Consider the following 14,274-nt stretch of genomic DNA (forward strand, 5'->3'; position numbering starts at 1 on the left):
TTATTATGAAGCAAAGAGAGAAATTACGCAATGTTGGACTTTCGCCAGAGGTTCCCCAGCCCCCGGACCCTCCTCGGCGCGTCCGGACGGAATGTCGGTCCTATTCTGGTCTGTCCTCGTCTCTTGGCAGTGGACCAATGGACTACGCGCGGCGTTTGGCAGTCGAGCCACGTCGAGCTCAGGTAGGACCGACAACGACAGGCGTTGGTACTAGCATGTTCAATACTACTCGTTGTCTCGTGAGACGACCGGCGATGTGTTGGCGCCAGTGTTGGGCAAGTTACTTTTAAAAAGTAACTAGTTACAGTTACTAGTTACTTCTTCCTAAACTAACTAAATTACTTACTCAGTTACAAATTATAAAAGTAACTAGTTACTTCAGAAAGTAACTATTGCGTTACTTTCAAGATTTAATTTTTTTTTTATCCACATTTTTCTATATTTTCTCCCATCCCAATTTCGTATCATCCAATTCAACCCTCCCCTGTCACGAACGCTGTTTCTTGCCTCCCACAAGCCGGCTGCAATGTGGACTAAGTCATACATAGCACAAGTCCCCTCCGGTACTTGAGGTAACAGCAGTCGCATCTTTTCACCTGCGCAGCTCGATCTCTCAGTGGCGAGGAGTAACACGTGGGAGGCTCACGCTGCCCCCGACACTTCCTGATTCTACTGCGCAGGCGTACCAACCGACCTGTAGGAGTCGCTGTCCACAACGCCCGATCCCCACCCATCAGTTTCCCACCCCCTAATACGGCCAATGTGTATTAGTATGAACGACCAGCTAAACTGAAAGCAATGTGGAGCGCTGGGCTCGAACAGGCAAGCCCAGCGTCTCCGTCATTCGTGGCGAGCGCCTTGCCCACTACGCCACGTAGCCGCCCTAAGATTAAATTTTTTTTACATAAACAACATACACAAATCTAAACTATTTTAATGTTGCTGTGGGACAAAGTGAAACTAGCCTCCAATCAAATGCCATGTATGTAGATATTATAATTACTATGTTTATATAGTGGATCATACAAACACAATAGATGTTTTGGAACTTTTGATATGTATTGCCCATCAACAGGCCACAACTGGGCAACATTAAATTATGCTTTTTTTTTTTTTGATCAAAATGTTCTCCCATTTTTCTATATTTTCTCCCATCCCAATTTCGTATCATCCAATTCAACCCTCCCCTGTCACGGACGCTGTTTCTTGCCTCCCACAAGCCAGCTGCAATGTGGACTAAGTCATACATAGCACAAGTCCCCTCCGGTACTTGAGGTAACAGCAGTCGCATCTTTTCACCTGCGCAGCTCGATCACTCAGTGGCGAGGAGTAACGCGTGGGAGGCTCACGCTGCCCCCGACACTTCCTGATTCTACTGCGCAGGTGCACCAACCGACCTGTAGGAGTCGCTGTCCACAACGCCCAATCCCCACCCATCAGTTTCCCACCCCCTAATACGGCCAATGTGTATTAGTACGGACGACCAGCTAAACTGAAAGCAAATGTTGAGCGCTGGGCTCGAACTGACGAGCCCAGCGTCTCCAGCATTTCGTGGCGAGTGCCTTGCCCACTACGCCACGTAGCCGCCCGCTAAATTATGCTTGTTAAGCACTATACCAAAAATAAATAACAAATATATACTGATTGATTGAACATTTTAATTAACAGATTGCAGAATGGGTACAGTACAGTACAGCTCAATACACACAATTGTTAAGGGGATGCAGACCAGAGAAAGACTTTCGTCTTGTTTACATCAGGGTCCCCCATTTTCAATTCATGACATTTATGACATACATGACACAGATATAATAATCTAATCTAATCATTCTAAACTAATCTAATCATGACATTTAAGACATGCATGACATACAGATAGATATCTCTGAGCACCAGACTGTGCTATTAAACCAGGAAGTGCAGCACTGTTGATAAGGCTGTCAGCAGTTGTAGCCTCCACTGTATAGTGCCCTGCGCTGCAACACAACAAGACTGAACAAAAAACGCTCATGGACGCGGTCTCACGCTGACTGAGTCGCTCGTGTTGTTTGTTGGATTCGTTTTGGATTATTTGCGCTCAAAACGTACACTACACGGACCGCGGTCTCACGCTGACTGATCGCTTGTGTTCAAGTCGCGCTGTGTGTCAGACTCTGGATGCTTTAGACACCCGCCCACCTTTACCTCTGATTGGCTTACCATGACATTTTACTCAACCTCAGCCAATCGCGCGCTGAGGTTGGCTGAGAAGGACAGATTGCCTCTCGGCGCAGAGATCTTTCTGATGAAAAAAAAAAGCTTCATTCATAGTAACACGCCGCATTTTTTTGCAGTAAAGGTAACAGCGTTATTAAGATTGGAAGAGTAATCCGTTAGATTACTCATTACTGAAAAAACTAACGCCGTTACTTATAGCGTTGTTATTTTCATCACTGGTTGGCGCGGGGGGCTGGGTATTTGGATGAATGTGGTCAACATGACTCGTTGTTGAATGTTTTTCCAATTATCCTGGCACGCGCAGCTACTGCTAATGCTAATGTTTTTGGGGCTCCGTTTCCATGTGTCCCGCCGGGACTGTCTCCAGTTTTCCCTCCGCTTAACCATTTCATTACTGACGGTCAATCGGTGTCTAATGTTATTTACCCTTTACACGGGTGGATGGTCTGACGACAGGGCTCAGGACAGGTGTGCCGTGCTTAGAGAAGCAGGTGGTATCGGTCCTTTGCCCTGACATGGTAGAACGGTATCCCGCCCGGAAGCCGACGCCAAGGGGCGAGTCGGCCTGGCAGGTGGCTGAGTGGGCTGATGAAGCTTATACCGCCCAGTACAGAATTTAGCAGCAACTAATAACATTGCTCAATTGGCTGCTTTTCTGTAAAAAATTGTGTCGGGTGGTGGGGCCTTAGGGCCAGCCGAGGTCAAAACTCGCCCTAGGTTTTGAGGTTATTCAGCTTTTGACCCAGCCGCAAGCTATAACCGCAGGGAGGGCTAGGATGCTGTCGACGCTTGTTCACAGGCATCTTTGGTTGCAGCAATCTCCCCTGGAGGAGGAGAGGAGAGTCTCCTCCTCAGGGCTCCCCTCTCCGCGGATGGACTTTTTGGTCTATCCACGGAGGTGCAGGCGGTATTTGACCGGGGCCCCACGCCGCCCCACACCGCGCAGCCAGAGGTGAGAGCATGGTCTCGCCAGTGGCTGCAGCGAGACCCCCGACCAGCGGCCATGTGTCCCCCGCCTGGGATAACCTGGACACAAAGAGAACAGGTTATCACGGTTCCGACAGCCTCTGCGGCCGAGGGATCGGCTGTATTAGATGGGCACGCCCTAAAAATGGAGACAGGGGCTGACACCCAGCTGCTAGCTAGGCCTGGGTCTGTCTATGAGAATGCTGTACTGTCAGGAGGCTCCCACACTGTGTTTGGTGAGCCTAATGTTGTATCTGACGACGGAGCAGGGTTCCCTATATCTAAAAGATTTTGTCAGAGGGGGAACCCTATTGTTTATTGTTTAAAAGGATCCCCATTAGCTGTCACCTAAGTCACCTAACCCTAGGCCCAGGAGGTCGCAGCACGGGTTCCCCCAGCCCCGCCCTCGCCAGGCTGGGTATTACGTTAGTGCCTCCCCCGTCCGGACTTCCAATCCTAGCAGCGGTAGTGAGTCAGGCACGCGTAATTTGGGTGGTAGTAATATCACTACAGGGCTGCGGTGTGTAGGGACTCACCCTATCGGGCAGCATGGGGACCACACACCATGCATGTCCAGCTGCAGAGCAGGCTGTCCCCAGCAAGCTAAGCCGGGAAGATGCTCAGCGGGAGGGCATCATTCACCGGGGGTGATGGTCGCTCCCCCCGTATCAGACCGCCCCTTTCTGTCGGGGTCCCCCCTTGGGTGCGATTGCCTTGTTGGTAGAGTCAGGGTGCGATATCCCGCCTCCGCGAGACACCCTGCTCGCGCGGTTGGCGAGACCAGGGTTTGCAATGCACAGCGGGAGGGACCGGGCCACCTATCTACGATTCCTAGCGGACCAGCGCCAGTTGGCTGCGGGGGCGCTTTGGGATTATCACAACGTATGGTTACAGAAGTGCCATATGTCGGCGTGGATGGAGAGAACGCTAAGGGTGGGGCTTGTGTTGCAGTTTGCACACCCCCACCCTCCGTTTTTGGGTTTGGTACAGACTCTATTGTTAGGGTCCGTGGCAGTGACAGCCCTGGCCAAAGAGCTTCGTTTTCTGGTGGCGAAGCAGGCCATCGTTGTGGTCCCAAGGGAGGACGCGATGAGTGGCGTTTACTCCCGGTATTTTCTGGTGCCCAAGAAATCGGGAGGTGTCAGACCCATACTGGACCTGTCTGCGTTCAATCGGTTGATTGTGGTAAGAAGGTTCAGAATGTTGACCGTCAAACACCTGTTAAGCGCTGTCAGAGTGGGAGACTGGTTCACCTCCATAGACCTGAAGGATGCGTATTTTCACAACCCGATCTTCCCTCCTCACAGGAGATACCTACGCTTCCTGTTTCAGGGCATAGCGTACGAGTACCAGAGGCTGCCGTTCGGCTACTCTCTGGCTCCTCGCACCTTCACCAAGTGCGTGGAGACCGCGCTGAGACCTCTGAGATCTACGAATTTTATTCTACCTCGACGACATTCTGGTCCTCAGCCGGTCAGAGGAGATCGCCAGGTCTCATACCAGGCAGGTGGTGGAATTCCTCACCAGTCTGGGTTTTGCTGTGAACTGGAAGAAGAGTACCCCTCTTCCCAGTCAACAGGAGTACTTGGGCTTAATTCTAAGCTCAAGGTCTATGAGGGCAACCCTCTCAGAGCGGCGGCGAGAGGATATTCTGGCAGGACGGTTACGGCGCTGTCCGTGATGCGCCTGCTCGGTATGATGGCATCTGCTCAAACTGTGGTCCCTCTTGGCCTCCTCTTCATGAGGAGGATACAGAGGTGGTTTTTCAGTATGAAAATAGACCTGTGAGAGGCAAGTGGAAGCAGCTGAAGGTTCCCATGTCAGTACTGGGGGACCTCAACCACTGGGGGGGGCCTGGGGCCCTCACCAGCGGGGTCCCCATGGGCAGCAGGCTATCACACATCACGGTCTTCACCGACGCTGCCCTCACGGGATGGGGGGGGACGTGTCGGACCGACGCAGTAGGGGGCAGCTGGCAAGACCATGCTGCCCGGTCTGCACTACATATCAATGTGTTGGAATTGAAGACAGTGCTTCCTTGTGGTGGGCGAGCATGTTTTGATCAGGATGGACAGCACGACGTCAGCGTCGTATATCAACAGACAGGGAAGAGTACACTCCACCCGTCTACACCGGGCGGCGGTCGAACTCTGGCTATGGGCGTCTCAATCTGCGCAGCCTGAGGGCTCTCCACATCCCCGGCAGGGAGAAAGTGGGTGCAGATGTAATGTCACGCGGCGGTCCTCACCCGGACTAGTGGGGACTACGTCCAGATATAGTCAGACAGGTCTGGGACCAATTCAGGGAGGCCGTGGTGGACCTGTTTGCGAGCAGTCAGTCCTACCAGTGCCCCTTGTGGTTCTCGGTCAGTCAGAAGGACAACCCCTCTCTGGGAGTGGATGCCTTCTCGATGTATCCGTGGCCGCCCGGGATTCTGTACGCGTTCCCTCCCATACACCTGATAGCTCAGCTGTTGGAGCGTGTACGTCGGGAGTGCAGGACTTTGATCCTGGTCGCGCCGGACCGGGGTGTTGTGTATGTGAATCACAACGGTGTTCACCGGGCCTTTAAGATGGCACGGTAATGTTGCGACACTGCTGTAATATACCGTAAAGCGTTGTGGTAACGGGAGATGGTGTGTGTGTGTTGTGCACTGGTGGAGCGGATCAAATAAACCGTCAAACGTTAAGCCGCAGTCCGGTGCGTTATTTGAAGACATAATATTGGCGACGAGGATGGGATTATGGATTCCCTACTTGCACCTCTCTCTCCGTTCCTCGCCATGCCTGGCGAGCCACCGGTTCCGTGGATTCACTGGCTGGAAGCGTTTAATACGTTCATAATAGCCGTCGGGCTCGCCGACGCTGACGCTGCTTGGAAGAGAGCTCTGCTCATTCACAACCTAGGAACCGAGGGACAACGGATCTTTAGGACTCTAGGAGCTGCACCGAGTTATGCAAACTGTGTCACACTGCTGTCGGGACATTTCGCTGCTCCACAAAACGTCATGCTCCGGAGGATCGTTTTCCGTCAGCGACGTCAACAAGTGGGTGAGTCGATCCACCACTATGTAGCTGACCTACGGGGCCTGGCTAGCCTCTGTAAATTTGGAGTGATGGAAGATGAACTGATACGGGATCAGCTAGCTGAACATACTAACAACCCTAAGCTCAGGGATAAGCTATTAATGATGCCAGATGAATTGACATTGACAAAGGCTGTTAATATTGCTTTCCATCTCGAGTCAGCAGCAGGTTTGGCAGCACAGCTAGCATCCTCCAGTAATGTTTTCCCCAAACCTCTGATGTTGACTCAAACAGTGGCGCCGTCCGGGGAGTTTCCCGAACCGGTTTTCCCGGAGGACAGCCTGGAGGTAAATTTCGCTGCACGCCGGGGTACGACCGCGTCAACAGCACGCCGGGCCGTGTGTGGAAATTGTGGCTCCTCATCACACCCCAGCCGGGCTCCAGTTTGCCCTGCCAGGGGACAGAGGTGTTAACGCTGTGGCAGGCAGAACCATTTTTCCCGGGTCTGCCGCTCTGCTCCCGGTGCTGATAGCACGCCGCCACCCTCGCCACGTCCACCTACGCCGACAACCATCCATTCAGTGGACGCCACCTCGTGCATTTAAATGGTGCACGGTGGAACTGGCTTCCAAGTCACTTTTGAACATTTCCACGGTTCGACGACTTTTCCCGCGCCGGGCGCTCACCGCCAACACAGAGGACCTGTATGGGTATGGACACTCTAAGATAGGAATGGCAGGCACAATCACCTTCACCGTGTGCTACGTGACCAAGGCCCTTCCCTGTCTGTGCGCTCCGTCGAGACTGTGCTTACTTTTGTTAATATTTATAGTTTTTAGAGTTTTGTTTGTACCAGCTGTTGGTGCATTTAATGTGTATGACCGTCAGTCACTCATAGACATTGGATTACGGGAAACTTACCAACTGGATTACTCACTGGACCAGCTTTCCGAACCACAACAATGGCCTGAAGAGATTCTCCGGAGATTAGGACCAGATCCTTTGTTCCTTGATCCCAGGAACAGAGGAACCAGACGGCGTGGGAAGAGAGCTGGGATCCGTAACAGGCTGAGATCCAGACGCCACCGAACACCATTGCCCAGTATATTGCTAGCCAATGTACAATCAATTGACAATAAACTGGATGACATCCGAGCAAGGATTCAATACCAAAGAGACGTTAGGGACTGCAACGTTCTCTGCTTCACTGAAACGTGGCTCACGCCGGAGGTTCCAGACCACGCAATTCAACCAGCCGATCACTTCTTTATCCATCGCAAGGATCGGACAGCAGAGTCCGGTAAACAACGTGGAGGAGGTATTGCCTTCATGTTTAACAAAAATTGGAGCGATCCAACTAACGTGAAGGAATTATCCAACCACTGCTGCCCAGACCTGGAGTATATAACCATCAAGTGCCGTCCTTTCTTCCTCCCGAGGGAGTTAACGGCGATCATCCTGATCGGAGTGTATATTCCACCGCAAGCCAGCAACAACGCCGCGCTCTCCAGACTCCACGACGAGGTAAATAGAATACAAGCGACGAACGTTAACGCCGCCATTTTGGTGCTGGGAGATTTCAATAGCGCCAATCTGAGAAAGGTATTACCTGACTTCTATCAGCATGTGACTTGCAACACCAGAGGCGGTAACATCCTAGATCACTGTTACACGCAATTTAAAGGTGGCTACAAGGCTCATTCTGATAGTGGCTTTGGTAAATCAGATCACGCGTCAATCTTTCTTTCACCAAAGTACAAACAGAGAATAAAAAGTACTCCTGTAGTCTCGCGAGAGGTGCAGAAATGGGATTTGACGTCAGAGGAGACGCTCCGGTCTGTGTTTCACTGCACAGACTGGAATGTGTTCCGCGACACAGATAACATTAATGTCTACACGGAAACAGTGCTGGACTATGTTTGTACTAGGGTCGAAGAAACAATCCCCACTACCAAAATGAGAGTTTACCCAAATCAAAAACCCTGGGTAGACAAATCCGTCCGTGAAGCTCTGAAAGAGCGCACCAAAGCATACAACGACGGCCTAGTGGCAGGCAACATGAATGACCACAAGGTGGCGCGATACAACGTAAGGAGGACAGTGTCAGAGGCCAAACGGCGCTACAGGGATAAAATTGAACTCCAGTTTGAACAAGCTGACTCTAGAGCTATGTGGCAGGGGCTCAAAACGATGACAGACTACAAGGGCGCCTCCCTCAAACTGAACAGTGACATCTCCTTAGCAAATGACCTCAATACCTTCTATGCGAGGTTTGATGCTGGTAATAACAACACCAGCTCACAAGCCACGGCAATGGGGGGGGGGGGTCGGCTGCTGATGGAGGCGCAGTGTTCAGGGTAACAGAGCATGAGGTGAGGCGGACCTTTAAAAAAGTGAATATCGGGAAGGCAGCAGGTCCGGACGGCATCCCCGGCCGCGTCCTAAAAGTCTGTGCCGACCAACTGGCCCCAGTATTCACTGACATATTTAACCTGTCCTTAGAACAGGCTGTCATCCCCACCTGCCTGAAGAAGTCCACTATTATCCCTGTACCCAAAAAATCCAAGCCTGCTTGCCTCAACGACTACCGCCCTGTAGCTCTCACCTCCATAGCCATGAAGTGCTTTGAGAAGCTAGTAAAGGGCTACATCTGCTCCTCCCTCCCCATCAACATGGACCCCCTGCAATTTGCATACCGCCCCAACAGGTCCACGGAGGACGCCATAGCCCATGTGCTGCACACAGCAGCATCACACCTGGACAAGAGGCAGGGGAACTATGTGAGAATGCTATTCATCGATTACAGCTTGGCATTCAATACCATAGTCCCCTCCATACTCATAGCCAAGCTCAGGGACCTGGGCTTGAACTATGACCTCTGCCAGTGGGTCTTGGACTTCCTGACTGGCAGACCTCAGGTGGTGAGAGCAGGCAACTGCACCTCCTCATCCATCACCCTCAACATAGGGGCCCCCCAGGGCTGTGTTCTGAGTCCCCTCCTCTACTCCCTGTACACACACGACTGTGTGGCTCAGCGGAGTAGCAATACAATCATCAAATTTGCTGACGACACAGTGGTGGTGGGCCTGATCTCTGCCAACGACGAGAGGGCCTACCTGGAAGAGGTCAAGGTCCTGGCGGGATGGTGCCAGGAAAACAGCCTCTCCCTGAACGTCAGCAAAACAAAGGAGATGATTGTGGACTTCAGGAGGTCGGGGGTCAAGGACTACAGCCCCCTCAGCATCGACGGGGCACCGGTTGAGAGAGTCAACAGCTTTAAGTACCTCGGAGCCTACATATCCGAGGACTTGACATGGACCACACACATTGACAGTGTTGTGAAGAAGGCACGACAACGCCTCTACTTCCTCAGGCGCCTAAGGAAGTTCCAAGTCAGTCAGAAGATCCTTAAGAACTTCTACTCATGTACAATAGAGAGCATCTTGACCGGCAACATCACCTCCTGGTTTGGGAATAGCACTGCACAAGACCGAAGCAGACTACAAAGAGTGACACGTTCAGCCGAACGCACAATTGGAGGGGGGCTCCCCACCCTCCAGAACATTTACAACAAGCGTTGCAAGGGCAAGGCTAAGAGAATCATTAAAGACTCCAGTCACCCGAACAACTGCCTCTTTGAACTGCTGCGGTCAGGCAAGCGATACCGGAGTCTCAAGGCGAGCACAGAAAGACTCAGAAGAAGCTTCTATCCCCAGGCCATCAGGCTGCTAAACGAACAATGAATGAACACTACACAACAACAACCACCAAACGCACATAGCACACACATCCACACGCACACACTCACTTAAACAAACACACTGTAGCACCCACTCCACACACTTTATAGCACACACCCACTTTAAACAAACACACTGTAGCACCCACTCCCCACACTTTATATTTATTGATGAAGGATTGCACTACAACTCGTACACCTTACTGTAAATTGTACCTAAATTGTACCTCATCCCATTTCTGCTTTGCACTAGATAGTACTGTACATTAGTACACTGCATAGTATTGTATATTATATGGTAACTCAGAACATTGTACATATGTCTATACCGAACACTGTGACCTCTTTTTCTTCTTCTAAATTACACGTATACTATGTTTGATACTATCTTGTCTAGCACAGTCTCTGGAGCGTAACAGTAAGAAGCATTTTGTATGAAAGTATTCTGTACTTCTGTATGACAACTATTAAAGAAACTTGAACTTCACTTTCCAAGTGTCATCAGGGAGCCAACCTCATGGGCTACGATTTGTTTTGTGGGCTCGGGTTCTCCCTGGTGGACAATACAGGGGCTGACATTCTGTCTGTGGGTTCGCCCTGGCACCAGCGCTGGCCTGCTCTGTTTAGTGGGTTGGGCTGCCTCACTGCGTTTCACCACCAGCCTCTCCTCATCCCGGAGGTGCGTTCGGTGATCCAGCCGCTGCGCCGCCTGCCCCTCGCCCTACGCGACGATGTCACCGCCGAGCTGCAGAAGCTTTTGGATGCGGGCATCATCGAGCGCGTCGACGCTTCACCATGGGTTTCCAACCTGGTGATAGTCAAAAGGAAATTAGGGGGACTGCGTCCATGCGTCGACCTCAGGCAGGTGAACAAAGCAGTGATTCCGGATAAGTACCCATTGCCCACAGTGGAGGAACTGGCGGCACAGTTTTACGGCTCCTCAGTTTTCACCAAACTGGACCTTCGCCAGGGCTACCTGCAGGTTCCACTGCATCCTGACAGTCGCTACCTTACGGCTTTCGTGACGCATGTCGGAGTGTTTAGGTATACCCGCATGCCTTTTGGTCTCAGCTCGGCCCCCAGCTGTTTTAAAAAAATAATGGCCACCATCTTCGCCGGCATCCCGGGCGTGGTCGTTTTTTTGGATGACATAGTGGTCCATGGTGCAACATCAGCCATCCACGACGAGTGCCTGGCGAGGGTGCTGGACGTCCTTTCCGGTCACAACCTCACGCTGAATGGGGACAAGTGCACCTTCTCTGTCCCAGTCATCGAATTTGTGGGGTTCTGCCTGTCTGCTGATGGCCTCAGCCCGCTCCAGTCTAACGTGGAGGCCGTGCTGCGCCTGCCTGAGCCGTCCTGCCCAGCGCAGCTCTCGTCGTTTCTAGGGATGACAGCCTACTACCTTCGCTTCCTTCCCCAATACTCCACAACCACCACCCCGCTTCGGAGGCTCCTGAAACAGGACGCGGTCTGGGAGTGGACCCCAGCCTGCTCTAGCGCTGTTCACCAACTTAAAACGCAGCTCACCTCACCACCAGTGCTCGCGTTCTTCGATCTGGCGAGCCCGACGTTTGTCACCTGTGATGCGTCCAATACGGCGATCGGGGCTGCGCTGTCTCAGGTCCAGCGGGGCGTGGAGCGCCCAGTGGCGTTTGCCACCCGCGCTCTCTCCCCAGCGGAACAGAAGTACTCGGTGGGGGAGCACGAGGCTCTGGCCTGTGTCTGGGCGTGTGAACGGTGGCACATGTACGTGTACGGACGTCATTTTACGCTGCGGACGGACCACCAGGCTCTAACCGCCCTGCTCGCTACATCCGGGTCGGGCCACAAGCCATTGAGGATTCACCGCTGGTCTGAGAGGCTCCAACCATATAACTTCACCACAGTGTTTACTCCCGGCAGGGAGAATGTAGTGGCTGACCTGCTCTCCCGTGCCACCCCTGACCCGGCACCCAAAACGTGCCCGGATCCGATGGAACCGGAGCTTGTCCTTCACGGCCCGCTCCAGGCCACGGTCTCCCTGGAGGACCTTCAGCTTGCATCGGAGGAGGACTCCACGCTCGCCCAGCTCCGCACCTACATCAGGGGGGGGTGGCCCGTGAAGGTCCCGGAGGTGCTGGCGCCTTTTCATCGGGTCAAGGATGAGCTGTCCTGCTGGAGCAGTGTTTGTGTGGCTCGGGGGCTTCGCACAGTCATCTCCAGTGACCTCAGAGCACGCATATTGACCATGGCGCACGAGGGGCACCTGGGCATCGTGAGGGTGAAGCAGCGCTGCAGGGATCTTGTGTGGTGGCCGGGCATTGACCGGGATATAGAGACAATGGTGAGGGACTGCTCAGCCTGCCTTCTCAGCGGTAAGACGGGGCCGCCAACCCCAGCGCCTCTGCAGCCTTTGCCATGGCCACCCGCACCTTGGAAGCACATCCAGCTGGACATCTGACACACCACCAGCGTTTCCTCCTGGTGGCCTATGACCTCCATTCCATGTGGCCGGAGGTGGCCGCCTCGGGGTCTGTGACTACCCGTGTGGTCACGGATTTCCTCTCCGCCCTGTTCGCCCGGTGGGGCATTCCTGACACCCTCACTACGGACAATGGGCCGCAGTTTGTCTCTGCTGACTTTGCCACTTTCATGGAGGCCAGGGGGATTAACCACGTCCGTACAGCCTTCTACCACTCGGAGGCAAACGGGGGGGTGGAGAGGTTTAATCAGACATTGAAGAACGGCATCAGAGCGCACCTGACGGAGGGTCTGCCGTTCTCAGCCGCTTTACTCCGCACTCTGCTTCACTACAGGGCGACGCCGCACACAACTACGGGCAGTTCCCCAGCCCTCCTGATGATGGGACGCGAGTTGCAGCTTCCCCTGGATCGGCTGAGGGTCCCGGCAAGTATCGCGCCGGCAGTGATACCCTGCCAGGGCACCAGGGTCGCAGATGCTCAGCGTCGAATGAAGCAGCGGTTCGATAGGAGGCGGAGGGTGAAAGTGCCTTCCTTCACAGAAGGAGACTGGGTCCGGATTCGTCGTCCCCACCGGGACCACAAGCTGCTCTCCTTCTGGTCGGCACCGATACGGGTCACGGCCCGGCTGGGCCCGGCCACCTTTCGTCTGGCCGATGGATCACGGTGGCACGCAAACCGGCTTAAGAAGGTGGCAAATGACCCCATCTCGGACCCAGAGTCTAGGGAGGGTTCAGAGCTGGACATTGAGGACTGGGTTTTGCCAGATGAGCCGCAGCGGGGCTCGCCATTGCCAGCCGAGCCCCAGGTTCACCTGGAGGCCTCTCCAGATCGCGCCCAGCGGGGCTCACCATTGCCATTGCCAGTCGAGCCCCAGGTTCGCCGGGATGCACGGCCAGTCCACGTCCGGAATAGACCGGCCTACTTGAGAGACTGTTACTTGAGAGATAGACTATTTATGTTACAGATTATTTATATTTATTCATTGACCGTTTTAGTCAGAGCATAGTCTGTTGCGTGGCAGAATAATCCACAAGACTATGTCGGTGACTGGCAGTCTACCCAGTTCACCTAGGTAGGCTGCAGGGACTGTTAGTATGAATTACATATGAATTAAACTGTATGGGGATGTTCTTCGGGGTTCCCTGTGGGGGGGGGAATATGTTGTGTATGTGAATCACAACGGTGTTCACCGGGCCTTTAAGATGGCACGGTAATGTTGCGACACTGCTGTAATATACCGTAAAGCGTTGTGGTAACGGGAGATGGTGTGTGTGTGTTGTGCACTGGTGGAGCGGATCAAATAAAACGTCAAACGTTAAGCCGCAGTCCGGTGCGTTATTTGAAGACATAATACGGGGCACAGCTGTGTGGTTCCCGGCCCTGATTCAGCTCTTGGTGGCCCCGCCGTGGCCTGTTCCTTGGTCACCGCGGGCCCTCTCTCAGGCACGCGGAACACTGTTTCTGCCTCCTGTTCTGGGGCAGCCTTTAATGGTTTGGCTGCTGAAAGGGTGAATCTGGAGGGGATGCGTCTTAACCCTACTGTGGTTAACACCATCCAGAACGTGCACGCTCCGTCCACTACCGCGGTTTACGCAGGGAAGTGGCGTATGTTTCAAGAGTGGTGTGAGTTTGGGGGCCTGGACCCGGTGTCATGCCCCCTGGACTCGGTTCTTTCCTTCCTCCAGTCTATCCTGAATAGGCTGTCGGCCTCGACAGTGAAGGTATACGCCGCAGCTATATCTTCTTGTCATGTGGGCTTTGAGGGCAGAACACTGTTCAGCCACCCTCTCGTGAGACGTTTCCTGCTTGGCGCACGGCGTCTCAAGCCTGTGGAACGTGCTCTGTCTCCGAGTTGGGACCT

At 53.3% G+C, this 14,274-nt stretch overlaps 1 protein-coding gene across 1 annotated transcript in view; it reads left to right on the forward strand.

Annotated features, from left to right (window-relative positions):
- Nucleotides 1–14,274, forward strand: part of hnrnpll (heterogeneous nuclear ribonucleoprotein L like) — a 325,690-nt gene that overhangs the window by 284,278 nt on the left and 27,138 nt on the right. The gene's annotated exons all lie outside the window — the stretch shown is intronic.

Source organism: Notolepis coatsorum, assembly GCF_963971535.1.
Source record: "Notolepis coatsorum genome assembly, chromosome: 7".
In the NCBI taxonomy this organism is placed as follows: Eukaryota; Metazoa; Chordata; class Actinopteri; order Aulopiformes; family Paralepididae; genus Notolepis; species Notolepis coatsorum.